An 18,496-nucleotide genomic window follows, 5' to 3' on the forward strand; every position below is an offset into this window, starting at 1 on the left:
GCTGCAGTCACCATCTGCAGTGATTTTTACAGATTTCCTGCAGAGTTTATAACGTATGTAGATATTACAGGCATTACAATGATGCCCAGAGGGCAGGAGAGGGACTGGAGCACCCTGGGGGTAGGTTCTTAAGAGTAATGTGAGTACTTACCACCTCCTACCCATGTGTTTCGGCACTTGGAGAGCTAGTTTGAAATCCTGGTTTCTTGTAGAGCTTTGAGAGACAAAGGGAAGGTCCACTGATGTTTCTGAACCTCGCTTTTATCTTCTATCAACAGGGGATAACAATTTTTATCATTGCTATTCATGTGGTTCATAAGACATTTTAGAAATTCACAGTCTCGCGTCCTGCTTCATACCTACTGAACCAGAATTTTCATTATAACAAGCTTCTCGTGTGACTCATACATAACAAAGATGGGCAATCAATGCATGGAGACCCAGTGGGCGGAGAACAGGAGCAAGCGCCTTCTCTGAGTGAACACACTGCTTCCTGGTACAGTGTCCTTGCTGCCAGAACACAAGCCCCCAGGCATGCGTCCTGCACTAATGGCCAGCATGATCTCAAGACCAGACGATGATGTCATGGCCATTTTTAGACTTGCTAACAGGCCCCGCAGGTGAGAGGCAAGTGCCTGGTGTGTGTACAACTACAGCGAGGGAAGTGCTGGCGGTGACCAGCGGTGACCAGCGGTGAGGGGCATGTGACAGGGCTTGCCCCTAGCCCACCTGTGTCCTACCAGGTCCCACCATCACTCTGGAATGACAATCAAGGCTTTGAGAGATGCCTGGCATCATGCAAATCAACAGCTTTTTTGTGGACATTTTTTTGGCTATTTTCTTGTAAACCATGGACTACAACTTCTGTAAATGTATATGAATATATCTCTCTTTCTTAGCAAGAGAGTGGATTTCCTGGCAGCGGATCAGGGCAGGGCCTCCCTCTGTGTTGGGAGAGCAGAAGGGGAGGCTCCAGCTTCTCTGCAGCCCTGCATTCCTGGTGGTGTTGCTGTCTTTCCCACCCTGGGGGAAGAACAAGCAGCCCCTGCTTACCTGAGAGCTTAGGCTCAGGGACAGAGGTTGTGAGTTTTCTGAAATGTGCAGGGTGGGGCAACTTGCCGTATCTTCCTTGAGGTACAGACAGGCAATCTGGCTCTGGTAGCCAGCTGGAAGTGGATTCTTTGTAGCTGGGTATTTATTCATGTTGTTATCTTCTCAGGCCATTGGCTATGGTTCCCTTGCCTCTATAATGGGGAGCCCAGTTCTACCATCTGTGGTGGGGATCAAGAATCTAATTTTAGGGGTGGGATCAAGATGGTGGAATAAGAAGATGTGGAGCTCACCTCCCCTCACAAACATGTCAAACATGCATCTACATATGGAATAATTCTCACTGAAAGCTAAGTGGAAACTGGCAGAAAGACTCCTGTGCAAGCAAGGCAGTAAATAAGATACACACGTAATCAGATAGGAGGGGAAAATAGCATCAAATCAAGACTTGAGTCCTTGGGAGGGGACCCAGAAGAAAGGGGAAATGCATGAGTGGAGATTCTCCCTGGGGAGTGAGCAGCTCCAGTCCTGTGGGCCTACATCAGGGAGCCATGCCCCCTTGGCTGGTGGGAGGACCACTGGGATAGACAGAAGGGCTGTGGGGAGCCTGGACTTCACCTGTGAGGAGTGAGCACACTGGCTGGCCCCAGGGGCAGGGTGGAGAGAGGTCTGCTCTCATGGCTGTGGGCTTCCTATGAACGCTTTCACTGTGTACCCTAGTTCAAGTCAAAAAAATGCTCTGGCTATGCTTATTCCACACTGCACCATGACACTGGACCTGGACCAGCCAGGTCTGGGGGAAAGACTCAGCAGTGGGATGCAGAGGCGACCCAGTCCGAGGATGGAGCTGGTGGCCATTGCTGATGCTCAGTCAGTGGGTGCCCCAGAAGCTGCCCGCGACTCTGAGAGCAGCCCCTACAGCACAGGGCTCCACAAGTGAGCACCAAGAATCCACGCAGGCCCTGCCGCCGGGCAGTGAGGCTCGACAGCAGGGTGGGGGTCAGTGATCAGCTGTGAGGAACAGAGGGGACTTGCTCCTGAGGCTGTGTCTGAGCGCTGCCTCGGGCACCTGCACAGGCAGCACATGGGACATCAGTCTGCACATGCAACCACGTGCTTAAACACTTCCTTCCTTTGAGGCAAAGGTCCTGGTGCAGGAGACGGAAAAACACACGCTTAAAAGGAGCAGGGCCAGGGGCTTCCCTGGTAGTCTAGCGGTTAAGAACTCGCCTGTCAATGCAGGGGATGTGGGTTCAATTCCTGGTCCAGGAAGATTCCACATGTCACAGAGTAACTAAGTCCATGTACCATAACTACAGAGCCCACGCTCTATAGCCTGACAGCCACAACTACTAAACCCTCATGCCACAAAGACTGAAGCCCGTACACCTAGAGCCTGTGCTCTGCAACAAGAAAAGCCACTGCAATGAGAAGCCCAAGCACTGCAATAAAGAGCAGACCCTGCTCGCCGCAACTAGAGAAAGCCTGCACGCAGCAATGAAGACCCAGCACAGCAAAAAATAAACAAATAAATCTTAAAAAAAACAAAAAAGGAACAGAACCAGCCTGCACGCAACCCTCAAGTCTTCTGCTCCAGCAGCTTGGGATCAGACCCTGCCCTGAAAGGGCAGTGACACTCACCAAGCAGAGAGGAAGTCCCACCTCACAGCTGGCTCCAGCTCTAGCCCCTCCATCTCTACCCCACCAAGGGGAGGGCTGCCAGGACAGCCTGAGGAAGAACATGGCTGGTGTCATCAAATCCAGCCCTCCCACCAATGGTGATGGGCATATGAGACGTCCATAGGCACATTCCCTCACAGAAGTACCCTCTCAAGATCACTGTTCACCTAAATTCATAAAGACAGAGATAATTAAGCAAAATGAGGAGACAGAGGAAATACTCTCAATGGAAAGAGCCAAAAAAGAAAGACCACCCCTGAAAATATAAATGAAACAGAAATAAAAAATCTATCAGATAAAGAATATAAAGGTTAGCTAACAAAAATAGCAACTGAATTTTGAAAATGATATAAATAGTGAGCACTTTAACATGGAACAAGAAAATATAAAGACACAATCAATAATGAAGAATTTAACAGATGAAACAAATACACTAGAAGGACTGAATAGCAGAATAAATGACACAGAAGAATGCATTAGTGATCTGAAAGACAGAATATTAGAAATTGTTGTTCAGTCATTTAGTCGTGTCTGACTCTTTGTGACCCGGTAGACTGTAACATGCCAGGCTCCTCTGTCCTCCACTATCTCCTAGAGTTTGCTCAAATTCATGTCCATTGAGTTGGTGATGCTAACTAACCATCTAATTATCTGCTGCCCCCTTCTCCTTTTGTCTTCAATCTTTCCCAGCATCTTTCCAAGCCAGTGAGTTGGCTCTTCACATCACACAGCCAAAGTGTTGGAGCTTCAGCATCAGTCCTTCCAATGAATATTCAGAGTTGATTTCCTTTAGGATTGACTAATTTGATCTCCTTGCAGTCCAAGGGACTCTCAAGAATTTTCTCCAGCACTACAATTCGAAAGCACCAATTCTTTGTCACTCAGCCTTCTTTAGAGTCCATCCCTCACATCTGTACATGACTACCCGAAAAACCATATCTCTGACTATACAGACCTTTGTTGGCAAAGTGATGTCTCTGCTTTTTAATATGTTGCCTAGGTTTGTCACGGCTTTCCTTCCAAGAAGCAAGTGTATTTTAATTAATTCCATGGCTGTAGTCACTGTTGACAGCAATTTTCTAGCCCAAGAAAATAAAATCTGTCACTGCTTCCACTTTAACAAAAGCATACAGAAAGACAAATTTTAAAAATTAAAAGAAATTTAGGAGATCTTTGAGAAAACACTGAGCATACCAATAGTTCCATTACAGAGGTCTCAGAGGAGAAGAGACAAGGGGATCAAATGCATATTTTAGGAAATTATGGTTGAAAACTTCTCAAACCTGAAGAAGGAAACAGATTCTAAGTAGAGGAAGCACAGAGAATCCTAAAGATGAGCCCAAACGAAACACTCCAAGACATATCATAATTAAAATAGCAAACATTAAAGAAAAAGAATTCTAGAGACAGCAAGAAAAAAACAGTTTCTTACAAGGGAACCCCCATAAGGCTATCAGCTGATTTCTCTGCAGAAGCATTTCAGACTAGAAGAGAGTGGCATGATATATCCAAAGTGATGAGAGGGAAAAACCTGCAACCTAGGATACTCTACCAGCAAGGTTATTATTCAGAATTGAAGGAGAAATAAAGAATTAAGATAAACAAAACCTAAAAGAATTCATTAATACTATAATAAATCTACCCTAAAAGAACTGTTAAAGGATCTTTTCTAAGTAGAATAGAAGAATCTATAGGAAAGGGAAAATCCCACCAGGAAAGGAAAATATATAATAAGGATTAAAGATCAACCACCTAAATAAGCCAGTACAATGATTAAAAGATCAAAAAAATATAAAGCAATTAAATCTATATAAACAAGTTAAAGGATAAACAAGAAGATGTGAAATATGTCATGAAAAACACAAAATGTGAGGGAGGGCAGTAAAAATGTAAATCTTTTAGAATGTGTTTGAACTTAAAGGACTACACATTTAAAATAAATAGACACAGTTATAGTTCATCATGTATGAATCCCATGGTAACCACAAATCAAAAACTTACAAGAGGTACGCACAAACTAGAAAGAAAAGAACTCAAGCATACTGCTAAATAAAATCAAACCACAAAGGAAGAGACAACAAGGAGATGAAATGAACAGAGAAGAACTACATAAAACTGGAAAACAAGTAATAAAGTGGCAAATGCTCAAAATTCTCCAAGCCAGGCTTCAGCAATACATGAACCGTGAACTTCCTGATGTTCAAGCTGGTTTTAGAAAAGGCAGAGGGACCAGAGATCAAATTGCCAACATCCGCTGGATCATGGAAAAAGCAAGAGAGTTCCAGAAAAACATCTATTTCTGCTTTATTGACTATGCCAAAGCCTTTGACTGTGTGGATCACAATAAACTGTGGAAAATTATGAAAGAATACCAGACCACCTGACCTGCCTCTTGAGAAATCTGTATGCAGGTCAGGAAGCAACAGTTAGAACTGGACATGGAACAATAGACTGGTTCCAAATAGGAAAAGGAGTACATCAAGGCTGTATATTGTCACCCTGTTTATTTAACTTATATGCAGAGTACATCATGAGAAATGCTGGACTGGAAGAAACACAAGCTGGAATCAAGATTGCCGGGAGAAATATCAATAACCTCAGATATGCAGATGCCACCACCCTTATGGCAGAAAGTGAAGAAGAAAACTCAAAAGCCTCTTGATGAAAGTGAAAGAGGAGAGTGAAAAAGCTGGCTTAAAGCTCAACATTAAGAAAATTAAGATCATGACATCCAGTCCCATCACTTCATGGGAAATAGATGGGGAAACAGTGGAAACATTGTCAGACTTTATTTTGGGGGGCTCCAAAATCACTGCAGATGGTGACTGCAGCCATGAAATTAAAAGACGCTTACTCCTTGGAAGGAAAGTTATGACCAACCTAGATAGCATATTCAAAAGCAGAGACACTACTTTGCCAACAAAGGTTCGTCTAGTCAAGGCTATGGTTTTTCCTGTGGCCATGTATGGATGTGAGAGTTGGACTGTGAAGAAGGCTGAGCGCTGAAGAATTGATGCTTTTGAACTGTGGTGTTGGAGAAGACTCTTAAGAGTCCCTTGGACTGCAAGGAGATCCAACTAGTCCATTCTGAAGGAGATCAGCCCTGGGATTTCTTTGGAAGGAATGATGCTGAAGCTGAAACTCCAGTACTTTGGCCACCTCATGCGAAGAGTTGACTCATTGGAAAAGACTCTGATGCTGGGAGGGATTGGGGGCAGGAGGAGAAGGGGATAACAGAGGATGAGATAGATGGATGGCATCACTGACTCGATGGACGTGAGTCTGAGTGAATTCCGGGAGTTGGTGATGGACAGGGAGGCCTGGCGTGATGCGATTCATGGGGTCGCAAAGAGTCGGACACGACTGAGTGACTGAACTGAACTGAACTGAACTTGAGCATTCTTTGGCATTGCCTTTCTTTGGGACTGGAATGAAAACTGACCTTATATGTACCCAATATAGGGGCACCTAAACATAAAATGCAAATACTAACAGACAAAAAGAGAGAAACTGAAAATAATACAATAACAGCATAGGACTTTAACACCCCATTTATATCAGTGAAGGATCATTCAGACAGAAATCAGGAAGGGAAGAGTAGTCTTCAATGACACAGTAGATCAGTTGGACTTAATAGATATCTATAAAACATTCCATCTCCAAACGGCAAAATACACATTCACTTCAAGTGTGCATGGAATCAGGTCACAAACAAGTCTTCACAAATTTAAGAAGATAGAAATTATTACATCAAGCGTTTTTTTCTGACCACAAAGGTATGAAATTAGAAATCAATTACAGAAAGAAAAATGGGGAAAGAATAAACATGTGGAGACTAAATTACATGCTATTAAAAAACCAAAGTGTCAATGAAGAAAAATCAAGAAGGAAAGCAGAAAATGTCTCAGGACAAATGAAATGGAAAAACCCTCCAAAATCAAGGCATGCAGAAAAAGCAGCTCTAAGAGGGACGTTTATAGCAACATGAGCATTCATCAAGAAATAAGAAAAGTCTCAAACAACCAACCTACCTAAAACCTAAAGGAATTAATTAAGAAAAAGATGAACAAAGCACAAAGTCAACAGGAGGAAGGAAATAAAATGTCATGGAGAAAATAAAAAAATAGAAAAGATCAATGAAATCAAGAGCTGGTTTTCTGCAAACATAAACAAAATTGATAAATCTTTAGCCTGTCTTAAAGAAAAGAGGGAGGACCCAAAGACAAGAAATGAAAGAAATAACAAGAAGACCATAGAGATACAAAACAATTACAACAGAATACTACAAACAGTTGTATGCCAACAATGTATAAAATCTAGAAACATACACCCTGCAAAACTGAAGAAAGAAGAAACAGACAATTTGAAGTGACCTATTACTAATATTGAAATCTTAAAAACTCCCAGAAAGCAAAAGTCCAGGATCAGACAACTTCATAAGGGAATTCTACCAAACATATAAAGAACTAATACCTCTTTTTCAAACAATTCCAAAAAAGTGAAGAGGATGGAATACATCCAAATTCATTGTACAAAACCATCATTACCCTGATACCAAAATCAAAGACAGTAGAAAAAAAGAAAATTACAGGCCAATATCTTTGATGAATATAGATGCAAAAACCTTCAACAAAATATTAGGAAACCAAGTCCAATAATATATGGGCTTCCCAGGTGTTGCTAAAGGTAAAGAACCTGCCTGCCAATGCAAAAGACACAAGAGATGAGGGTTCAATCCTTGGGTCAGGAAGATCCCCCTGTAAAAATGACATTTTTCACAGAACTAGAACAAAGAAAAATAAATGCAAGAAGGCAAAGTGGCTTTCTGAGAAGGCCTTACAAATAGCTGAGAAAAGAATAAAAGTGAAAGGTAAAGGAAAAAGAGAAAGATATATCCAACTGAATGCACAGTCCCAGAGAATACCAAGAGGAGAAGAAGCAAGACTTCTTAAGTGAACAATGCAAAGAAATAAAGGAAAACAATAGAATGGGAAAGACTAGAAATTTTTTCAAAAAATTTGGAGACACCAAGGGAATAAGGGAACATGTTCCCTTGGTGGGCACAATAAAGGACAGAAACGTCAAGGACCTAACAGAAACAGAAGAGATTAAGAGGTGGCAAGAATATACAAAGAAACTATACAAAAAAGGTCTTAATGACCCAGATAAGCATGATACTGTGGTCACTCACTTAGAGCCAGGCATCTTGGAGTGTTAAGTCAAGTCGGCTTTAGGAAGCATTACTAATGCTTTACGCATCAAGCATGAAGCATTACGCATCAAGCAAATGGAGGTGATGGAATTCCAGCTGAGCTATTTCAAATCCTAAAAGATGATTAATTGTTAAAGTGCTGCACTCAATATGTCAGCAAATTTGGAAAACTTAGCAGTGGCCACAGGACTAGAAAAGGTCAGTTTTCATTCTAATCTCAAAAAAGGGCAATGCCAAACAATGTTCAAATTACCATACAGTTGGAAAAGACTCTGATGCTGGGAAGGATTGGGGGCAAGAGGAGAAGGGGACGACAGAGGATGAGATGGCTGGATGGCATCACTGACTCGATGGACGTGAGTCTCAGTGAACTCTGGGAGTTGGTGATGGACAGGGAGGCCTGGCGTGCTGCGATTCATGGGGTCACAAGGAGTCGGACACAACTGAGCGACTGATCTGATCTGATCTACTCATTTCACAAGCAAGAAAGGTAATGTCAAAATCCTTCATGCTAGGCTTCAGCAGTACATGAATCTAGAACTTCCATGTGTTCAAGCTGGATTCAGAAAAGGCAGAGGAGCCAGAGATCAAATTGCCAACCTCTACTGGTTCACAGAGAAAGCAAGATAATTCCCCCCAAAAATCTACTTCTGTTTCATTGACTATGTTACAGCCTTTGACTGTATGGATCATGACAAACTGTAGAAAATTCTTAAAGAAACAGGAATACCAGAACACCTTACCTGTCTCCTGATAAACTTGTATGTGGGACAAGAAGCAACAGTTAGAACTGAACATGGAACAACATGCTGGTTCAAAATTGGGAAAGGACTACATCAAGGCTATATATTGTCACCCTGCTTATTTAACTTATATGCATAGTACACCATGCAAAATGCCAGGCTAAATGAATCACAAACTGGAATTAAGAATGCTGGGAGAAATATCAACAACCTCAGATATGTACATGATACCACTCTAATAGCAGAAAATGAAGAGGAACTAAACAGCCTCTTGATGAGGGTGAAGGAGGAGAGTAAAAAAGCTGGCTTAAAATCAACATTAAAAAAAACTGAGATCATAGCATCCAGTCCCATGTGTGTGCTCATGTTAAGCTGCTTCCATTGTATCTGAGTCTTTGCAACCCTATGGACTATAGCCTGCCATGCTCCTCTGTCCATGTGATTTTATAGGCAAGAATACTGGAGTGTTCTTGGCCTCCATGGAGGCCAAGTATGGAGGCCTCCTCCAATACATGGCCTCCTCCAGGGGACTTTCCCAACCCAGGGATCTAACTTGAGTCTCTTATTTCTCCTGCATTGGCAGACAGATTCTTTATCACCAGTGTCCCCCTAAGTATGGCAGAAAGTGAAGAACTAAAGAGCCTCTTGATGAAAGTGAAAGAGGAGAGTGAAAAAGTTGGCTTAAAGATCAACATTTAGAAAACTAAGATCATGGCATCTGGTCCCATCACTTCATGGCAAATAGATGGGGAAACAGCAGAAACAGTGGCAGACTTTATTTTTTCGGGCTCCAAAATCAGTGTAGATGGTGACTGCAGCCATGAAATTAAAAGATGCTTATTCCTTGGAAAAAAAGTTATTACCAACCTAGACAGCATATTAAAAAAGCAGAGACATTACTTTGCCAACAAAGGTCCGTCTAGTCAAGGCTATGGTTTCTCCAGTGGTCAGGTATGGATGTGAGAGTTGGATGATAAAGAAAGCTGAGCACAGAAGAATTGATGTTTCTGAACTGTGGTGTTGGAGAAGACTCTTGAGAGTCCCTTAGACTGCAGGGAGATCCAACCAGTCCATCCTAAAGGAAATCAGTCCTGGATATTCATCAGAAGGAGTGACGTTGAAGCTGAAACTCCAATACTTTGGGCACCTGATGCAAAGAACTGACTCATTTGAAAAGACCCTGATGCTGGGAAAGATCGAAGGCGGGAGGAGAAGGGGGTGACAGAGGATGAGATGGTTGGATGGCATCACCAACTCAAGGGACGTGAGTTTGAGTAAACTCTGAGAGTTCGTGATGGACAGGGAGGCCTAGCGTGCTGCAGTCCTTGGGGTCGCAGAGTCAGCCATGACTGAGTGACTGAACTGAACTGAACTGAGTGCCCCTAGGAAGCCCTCTGGTCAAATCACTTCATGGCAAATAGATGGGGGGAAAGTGGAAACAGTGAAAGACTATTTTCTTGGGCTCCAAGATCACTGCAAATGGTGACTGCAGCCATGAAATTAAAAGATACTTGCTCCTTGGAAGAAAAGCTATGACAAACCTAGATAGCTTATTAAAAAGCAGAGAAATCACTTTGCCAACAAAGATCCATATAATCAAAACTATGGTCTTTCCAGTAGTCATGTACAGATGTGAGAGTTGGACTAGAAAGAGGGTTGAGTGATTTGATGCTTTCAAACTGTGGTGCTGGAGAAGACTCTTGAGAGTCCTGTGGACAGCAAGATCAAACCAGTCAATCCTAAAGGAAATCAACCCTGAATATTCACTGGAAGGACTGACGCTGAAGCTGAAGCTCCAATACTTTGGCTATATGATGTGAAGCGCTGACTCACTGGCAAAGACCCTGATGCTGGGAAAGATTGAGGGCAGGAGGAGAAGGGGATGACAGAGGATGAGATGGCTGGGTGGACTGACTAAAAGGACATAAGTCTGAGAAAACTCTAGGAGACAGTGAAGGATAGGGAAGCCTGGCATGCTCCAGTCCATGGGGTCACAAAGAGCAGGACATGACTTAGCGACTTAACGACAACAGCAAAGAAAAGAGAATCCTAAAATTCATATAGAACTATAAAAAGACTCCAAATTGCTAAAGCAATCTTGAGGGAAAAGAATAAAGTTGGAGGTATCATCCTCCCATACTTCAGATAACCTACAAACTCACAGAAATAAAAAACACATGGTCCTGTTGCAATAACAGACATATAGATCAATGAAAGAGAATAGAAAACACAGAAATAGACTTGCACCACGGCCAATTAATCTGCAACAAAGGAGGTGAGAATACACACTGAATAAAAGACAGTCTCTCTAGTAAGCGGCGTTTGGAAAACTAGACAACTACATGCAAAACAATGAGATTGGAACATTTCCTCACACCATACAGAAAAACAAACTCAATGGATGGATTAAAGATATTAATTTAATTTCATCTATTAAAAATGGATTAAAGATATGAAACCATAAAAGTCTGGAAGACAACATAGGCAGAACACTCTTTGACATATATTTGTTGTAACAATGTATTTTTTTGTCTCATAATGCAAAAGAAATAAAAGCAAAATGAACAAATGGGATCTACTTAAATTTAGACTGTGCACAGCAAAGGAAATCACTGACAAAATGAAAGGACAATCAATACAATTGAAGAAAATATTTGCAAATGATATAAGCAACAAGGGAGTAATATCTAAAATATATAAACAGATCATGCAACTCAGTGTCAAGAAAACAAACAACCCATTTAAAAAATGAGCAGAAGACCTAATTAGACACTTTTTCAAAGATAATATAAAGATGGCCAACAGGCACAAGAAAAGATGCTCAACACTGATAATGAGTAGATAAATGCAAAGCAAATAACAAATTATCACCTTATCCCTGAATAACCATCATCAAAAAGTTGATTAAAAAAATGCTGTGAGGATGTAGACAAATTGAAGCTCTCCTATGCTGTTAGTGGGAATGTAAATTGGGGCAGCCAGTATGGAAAATAGTATAGAGCTTCCTCAAAAAAATAAAAATAGAATATACTATCTAGGGATTCCATTCCTGAGTATATAGATCGAGAAAAAAATGAAAATACTAATTTGAAAAGATACATGCACCCCAATGTTCACTGCAGCATCATTTACAATATCCAAGACACAGAAACAACTCAAGTGCCCATCCACAAATGAATGGAAAAAAAAGGAGTGGTGTGTATAATATATGTATATAAACATATATTTTATACATATATATAAAATACATAGACAATGGAATAATACTCAGCCATGAAAAGGGATGAAATAATCCCATTTTCAGCAACATGAATGGATCTAGAGAGAGTATTATGCTTAGTGAAATGTCAGACAGAAACCGACAAATACTACATGATATTATTTATGTGTAGAATCTAAAAAAATAATATAAACAAATGTAAGCAAATGTAAACAAATATATGCAAAACTGACTCACAGACACAGAAGACAAGCAAGTGGTTCCCAGTGGGGAGAGGGACAGGAGGAGGGGAAGTTATGGGTATGGGGTAAGGACATGCAAACTGCTGTGCATAAACAGGTAAACAACAAGGACCTGCTGAACAGTGCAGGGGATTGTAACCATCATCTTATAGTAGCTTTAATGAAGTATGCTGCTGCTGCTGCTAAGTCACTTCAGTCGTGTCTGACTCTGTGTGACCCCAGAGACGGCAGCCCACCAGGCTCCCCCATCCCTGGGATTCTCCAGGCAAGAACACTGGAATGGGCTGCCATTTCCTTCTCCAATGCATGAAAATGAAAAGTGAAAGTGAAGTCGCTCAGTCGTGTCCGACTCTTAGCGACCCCATGGACTGCAGCCTACCAGGCTCCTCCGTCCATGGGATTTTCTAGGCAAGAGTACTGGAGTGGCTTGCCATTGCCTTCTCTTAATGAAGTATAATCTGTAAAAAACAAACAAACAAACAAAAAACTGAATCACAGGTTTAGGTACACCTGAACCTAAACTATGGATATACTTCATTACAAAAAGAATCTATTTTTCACAGCTGTCCCCAGTCATTTTTACTATCAAGCAAATTGGTGAAATACAATGTACAGCATTTGGTCGCCACAAAACAAAACCTACAGCTCCTTTTTAAGTCTAGGGAGAGTCTCCATGAGACCCCTGGAGGCTCCTTACAACAAGATCACACCCAAGTTCCTAGCTGAGAAGTCCAGCGTGGGGCCCAGACTCCCAAGCAATGCTGACCGTACTGGTTAGAAGTCTCACTTTGAAAATAACTGACTCAGGCAGTACTTTGCAATTTACAAAGCCATGTCATGCATTCGACATCACTGAATCCAAGGTACTGAAGAATCGCTAAGTTAAAGTTGACTGGATTGCAGGTGTCTTGTAACATTGGAAATTGAGACACAGCTGACAGGGTCAGGACCTCGAAGAGATCTTAACTGAGCACATCTTTGCTCCAGGCACCGGTCAGCATCGGTTCAGAGAAGTCATGTCGTTTGCCCAAGGTTGAGCAGCCAGAAAGTAGAAGTCAGATGTGAACTTTGGCAGTGGTGTAGCCTTTCTTACAAGTGACAATAAAGTACTTGGTGTTCAAAAATACCTGTGATATTAAGCCTAGGCACCAGATCCCGGGTTAGGCCACTTCCACTGGTTTGAACAACAGAGGCTCAGTCAGCGCACTGGCCCACACCAGAAAGCTGCCAGAACAAACAGCCCGCCGCATCACACCCTGCCTCCCTCCGTCAGCTGGAACTCCTCTCCCTTGGTACCTTGGCCTTTCAGCAAATCTCCACTTTCCTCTGCATCAGTGGGTTCTACTGCTTTTTCACACAGACCCCGCGGCCTCGTCTTGGCGCCACCTCCCTGTGAACTTAAGCCAGGTCTCCCGGCTTCCAAATCAGACATCCTTGGGCCGGAACAAAAGGGGTGGAGCTCTGCCCCACGCGAGCTACGTCATCAGTTACCACTAACCTCTGATTGGCCACCGAGGGTCAGGTGACTTCCTGGGGCCTCTAAACTGGATGAGGGAGAGAGGCGTCGCCTCACCACCGGAAGCACAGCCAGGGCCGTGGCCCTAAACAAATTAGCATGATGTTTCTTGTGTGTAGCTGTGCTCCGCTGCATGTGGGATTTTAGTGTCCCCATCAGGGATGGCACCCACGCTCAGGGCCCTGGTAGTGCAGAGTCTAGTGCACTAGACTGCCAGGGAAGTACCGGCATGATGTAGACCTAGGAAAAATGATGAGCGACATCAAGAGTTTCTAGTTACAGCTAAATCACAGATTTCCTCTAAACCATCTTCTGTTTGCAACCACGCCTTGGGTCATTTCTGCAGAGCTGGGCACAAGGAAGGCTCCCAGGTGTTGGGGGGTGAGGGGCCAGTGTCCCAGGCTGAGGGCTGCTGCCACACGGAGCCATTTCATGTCCTCTCAGGCTGCGACGGACTGCACAGCACACCTGATGTTTTTAAAAAAGAATGTACTATGTGGTTTAAATAAATGTCCGAGGCCAGGTTTATTCAGCAGAATCTGTAGCAGGAAATGCACTGAGCACCCAAGACGTTGGGTGCACGGGAGCCAGCTGCTATCTCCTTCCATCAGCAGCATCTCCATCAGTGGAGGGGCCTGGAAAGTGGCCCCACTCTTCTCACCCATTAGGACATCTCTGACCTTGAGCTGCTCCTCAGATCAATACCATGACCGCAGTTCATTTCAGCAAAGTGCATGTAAGCACCCGTGCACACTGGACCTGGCAGGCGCAGGTATATATCCTGAGTGGGGGCTCCTTGGGGCCCGTACCCCATTCTGATGAACAGAAAGCAAAGACCCACTGGTACAAACTATACAACCAAGGGGGCACAAAGCTTTGTGGTCAGGACCTTGATTGTCTCTATGGAGGCTTATCGCCTCTAAGCCAGTGGTTCCCTAAAGGCCAGCATGCCAGGCTTGCCCACCCCCAGGGTTTGATCCAGTCAGCCTTGGTGGGGCCCAGAATCTGAATTTCCAACAGGTTTATGGGAAGTGTAGACGCTGCTGACCATATCTGAGAACTCAGGTCTGCATAGCTGGGGTGGGTCAGTCTGTGTCCAGCCAGGTGGCTGAGTGGGCAGTAACGGTGCTGCAAGAAGAAAGCGGGGGGCAGGTCAAGTCCCCTGACTCATAATGTCGAGTTTCATACTGGACCCACCAGGAGAGGTCTGTGGGTTGAGAATATGAGTCAACCGAGGACGTGCTGCCCTGCAGTTGCTGGCCAGTAGGTGGAAAAGGGAAGTCATCAAGGAGGATGGATGGGAGGCTCTGGTGGAGTTACCTGGTGTGAAAAGGAATACAGATGCCAGGAGAGGATACAGGCTCGTCCCCCCTTTATCCACCTCCTTCCTTCCCTTCCTCTTCTCCCCTGTCCCTCCTCCCTCCCTGTCTGTCTGTCCCTCCCAATCACACACCTGACAGTCTCTCCTCCCTAGCCTCTATTTACAGTGTTCACTTGAGCTCTGACAGCACAGGCTGTGGATGTGTCAGGCACCCATGTACTTTCTCAGGATCTCTTTACTAGGCCCACTCTGAGCTCACACCTAGGCTGGCCTGCAGGTGACCCTCCTGGAGGCTCCTAGATCTAGCCTGGCGTCCTGCCTTGAGGTCCTCAGCCTTGGTTCCCAGGGGAGGGGGTAGTACTAGAACCTAGAAGAACAAGGAAGGGGAAGGAAGCAGCAAAGATGCAGCCAATAAGAAGCTGTGTCCCATTCCCCAGAGGGCCAAGGCTGGCTGGCCTTCATCAAGAACATGCCCCAAAGGCCTCTGCTCAGGACGCATGTTCTGAAAGGTGGCATGCATGGGACCATGGGGCCTTATTTAGGTGAAGAGGAAAGTTAAAAAAAAAAAAAAGCACCTTATATTCCAGGTGGGGGCCCACCTTCTCCCTGACTGCAGCTTGGGTCCCTCAGGCGAGGCTGCAGGAAAACCTCTCCCCCAGGCCCCGTCTACACCAGTGCCCAGAAAACCATGAGCCAAGAACATGGTGGTGGATGCTAAGCTTTGTGTGTGGCCTGTGAAATTCCTTTGGAGACAAAATTAAACTAAATGTGCTGCCCTGTATGGTCAGCCTGCCCTCTCACACACCCTCCCTAGGCCATGCAGCCTTGTGTGAATTTTCAGATGGCCTTTCCTGTGAGTATGAACCACGGAATCTCAGACAGGGCCATTGGCAGTGAAAACAGTGCTAATGATCCCACAACATTCTGAAGGATGCCAGTAACGAGAGGCAGATGCTGTAGGGCAGATGCCAGCCAGTAGGTGGGAGGACAGGGAGATGTCCAGAGTTGCCTGTCTTGTGCTCCAGCGCATCCCCAGAGCAGCCTCTCCTGGGCAACTGGAGTGAACCTCCTGATGAAAGAGAAGGCAGACTGCAGCTTTCTAGTAGATATGTAAAGGAATTTTTTTAAAAAAAGCTGCTGGTCCAAAGGGGTTTATTGCAGTGCTATTCACAGCAGCAAAAAAAAAAAAGTCTGAAAGGGCTGAAATGCCCCTAAACAAGCCTGTGGAGTGGAGGGGTGATGTGTAGAGAAGGGTACCTGCCAGCAGCTCCGACGAAAACTACAAATGCACCCTGGCAAGCACGTGGAGATAGAAACATGCACGCTGTGATGCTTGGGAAAAGGCAAAAGGTTATATAAATAGTTGACATTTCAGTATTTTTATCTGTTCCTGTAAACTTGCGAATATCAGAGAAATTCACATGAAGTGAAAGCTCTTCTTTCTCAGATGGCTATAAAAAGAGATGTTCCATGCTGGCCCTCAGCATCGCTTTCTCTTTTCCTCCCCTCAGCACATCTCTGTCAGCCAGTCCCTCCCTTGTCTGCCTGGTCAGGCGTCTCCAGGGCTGAGTGAGTGCCCCCTTGGGGTACCTGGGGGGAGGATAGGTCAGAGGGCATAGCTCAAAGCTCAGCTTGCCGGCAACCCCACCAGACGTATGAATGTTACAGGGCGGGATGAGACAGGCTGTCCTGTCCCAGATGGGAGGCAGAGACGTGCTTTCTGTGGACACTGTCATCTGACTCACTGAGTGCTGTTCTAAGACTCTTCCTCCCTGAGAGGGCAGGCAGCAAGGCTCTTCCCAGGTTGGCCCTGCTTCTGGCAGGAGGAGCACAAAGAGGAAGGGTCCTGGGCCTTGTGAGCGTCCTCAGCATTAACCGATGGCGCCCCACCCGTGTGCTGCTATTTGCCCCAGTTCCAGGCAGGGAAGGAGGGCAGAGGAAGCACCACAGGAGGTACCGGAGCAGCACGGCACCCGCTCCAGGCGTGGCGGGTCAGAGCATCACCGGGGTGCCTTGCCAACAGTTCTGATGAACCCACTGGCTCAGCACATGCTCCTGGGTTTGGACCTGGCTGGGGACTCTAGCAGCTCCACCTCATCAATTTCATCCTACTCCAGGTGCTCCTTCCTGTGTCTGAGGACACAGGGGGATTGCGTGAGCTGTCAAGACCCCAGTTAAGTGAAGTCTGTGCTCTTCACCATGTTAAGAGTTCTCAGCAGCATTCCTGGGAGAACAGTTGTCCTCTATGTTGTTGTAATGGGCATGTCATTCTCAAAAAATCCTAACATGTGCGTTTGGGGACAGTGCTGACTCTTGGGTTTGGCGGGGGGCCCTGCATAGGTGTCTTTTGCTGTTAGTGAGGGCAGTTGGCATCAAATATTGGAGAGGTGCTCCAAGACATGTGATTGGAATGCCAGCAACAGATGTGAGTGACCTTATTCTCTAGAAAGTCCCCCCAAAGCAAAGTGTTATTGTGTGTCTTACAAATATTTTTCAGTAGAAATAGAACATAGAAGAGTGTGAAGGGAATCTTCTGGAAACACCCAAGCTCTGTTGCAGCCAGTTTTCTGTGTAAACCAGGGGATAAGGTGACAGCCCCAAGTCTCAGGAGAGGGGTAGTGCCTTTTCCAGAGGGGTCAGCATAAGCAGCTTTCTGCACCCTCCCTGGGCAGGCAGAGCACTCCACAGGTGATGTGATCATTAAGCCCTACCTTATGCATGAAGGTCTGGAGTGACTTGTGCTGCCAGGACAAAGGGCAGAGGCTTCTGGGCAGAAAGGTGCCCCCTTGATGCTGCTTCTCTTTAGTGGGTGTGTTCTCTGTGCCAGCTAAGTGGACATCTCTATTGGCCATGGTACTTTGAGCTAAGAGCAAAAAAAGAAAATCAAGTCAGAAACCTCCACTGTGAGGATAAGTACTGACTCTTGGGACTGGAAGTCCAGGGCTGGGTGGTCTGAGAGAGCTTCACAGGCTGTGTTCCCCTGTTGCTTCACTAGGGAGGGGGCCCATGGGTCAGCTTCCTCCTCAGCCAGCTCCTTGGAGCCAGCGGGCTGCTGGAGTAACAGGAGCTCCCTGTCTTCCTGTTCACAGCCTGTGGCCCAAGAGAAAGGACCTTTGTGTGGTCTTGTCTAAGGGCACCTGAAGGGGCATTTCAGATATGCTCAGGACACAGGTCCCGTGTAGACGTGTGTCCATGTTTTTCTGGGCATGGGGCATCCTCCTGGCCCACTCCCTCCTGGACAGAAGCCCTGTCTTGTCCTTGCGTGGGCACTGAGGACCCACCATGGACTTTTGCCCATGACCGCACCTGCGGCCACCTCCATGACGTCAGCCTATGATGGATGTTCCAATGCCACCTGGCACCTCGTCATGAGGAAGGTCACGCACTTGCAGGAGTCCTATCTCCTGGGCTTCGTGGGTTTGCTGCCTGGCTGCATCTGCTCTAACTGGGTTCCACCTTCTCTAGGGACGGCTCCTCCCACTGCCTGTATCCGTGTCTGCCCATCCTGTGGG

General features: G+C 45.1%; 1 long non-coding RNA gene across 1 annotated transcript in view; it reads right to left on the bottom strand.

Annotated features, from left to right (window-relative positions):
- LOC123334626 overlaps window positions 1–16,078 on the bottom strand; it is a 111,973-nt gene extending 95,895 nt beyond the window's left edge. The window contains exon 1 of the long non-coding RNA XR_006552605.2: window positions 13,444–16,078. This is a non-coding gene — a long non-coding RNA (uncharacterized LOC123334626). The remainder of the gene's footprint in view (window positions 1–13,443) is intronic.
- Window positions 16,079–18,496: the final 2,418 nt, after the last annotated feature.

The sequence above is a fragment of the Bubalus bubalis genome, chromosome 8 (genome assembly GCF_019923935.1).
Source record: "Bubalus bubalis isolate 160015118507 breed Murrah chromosome 8, NDDB_SH_1, whole genome shotgun sequence".
Taxonomy (NCBI): Eukaryota; Metazoa; Chordata; class Mammalia; order Artiodactyla; family Bovidae; genus Bubalus; species Bubalus bubalis.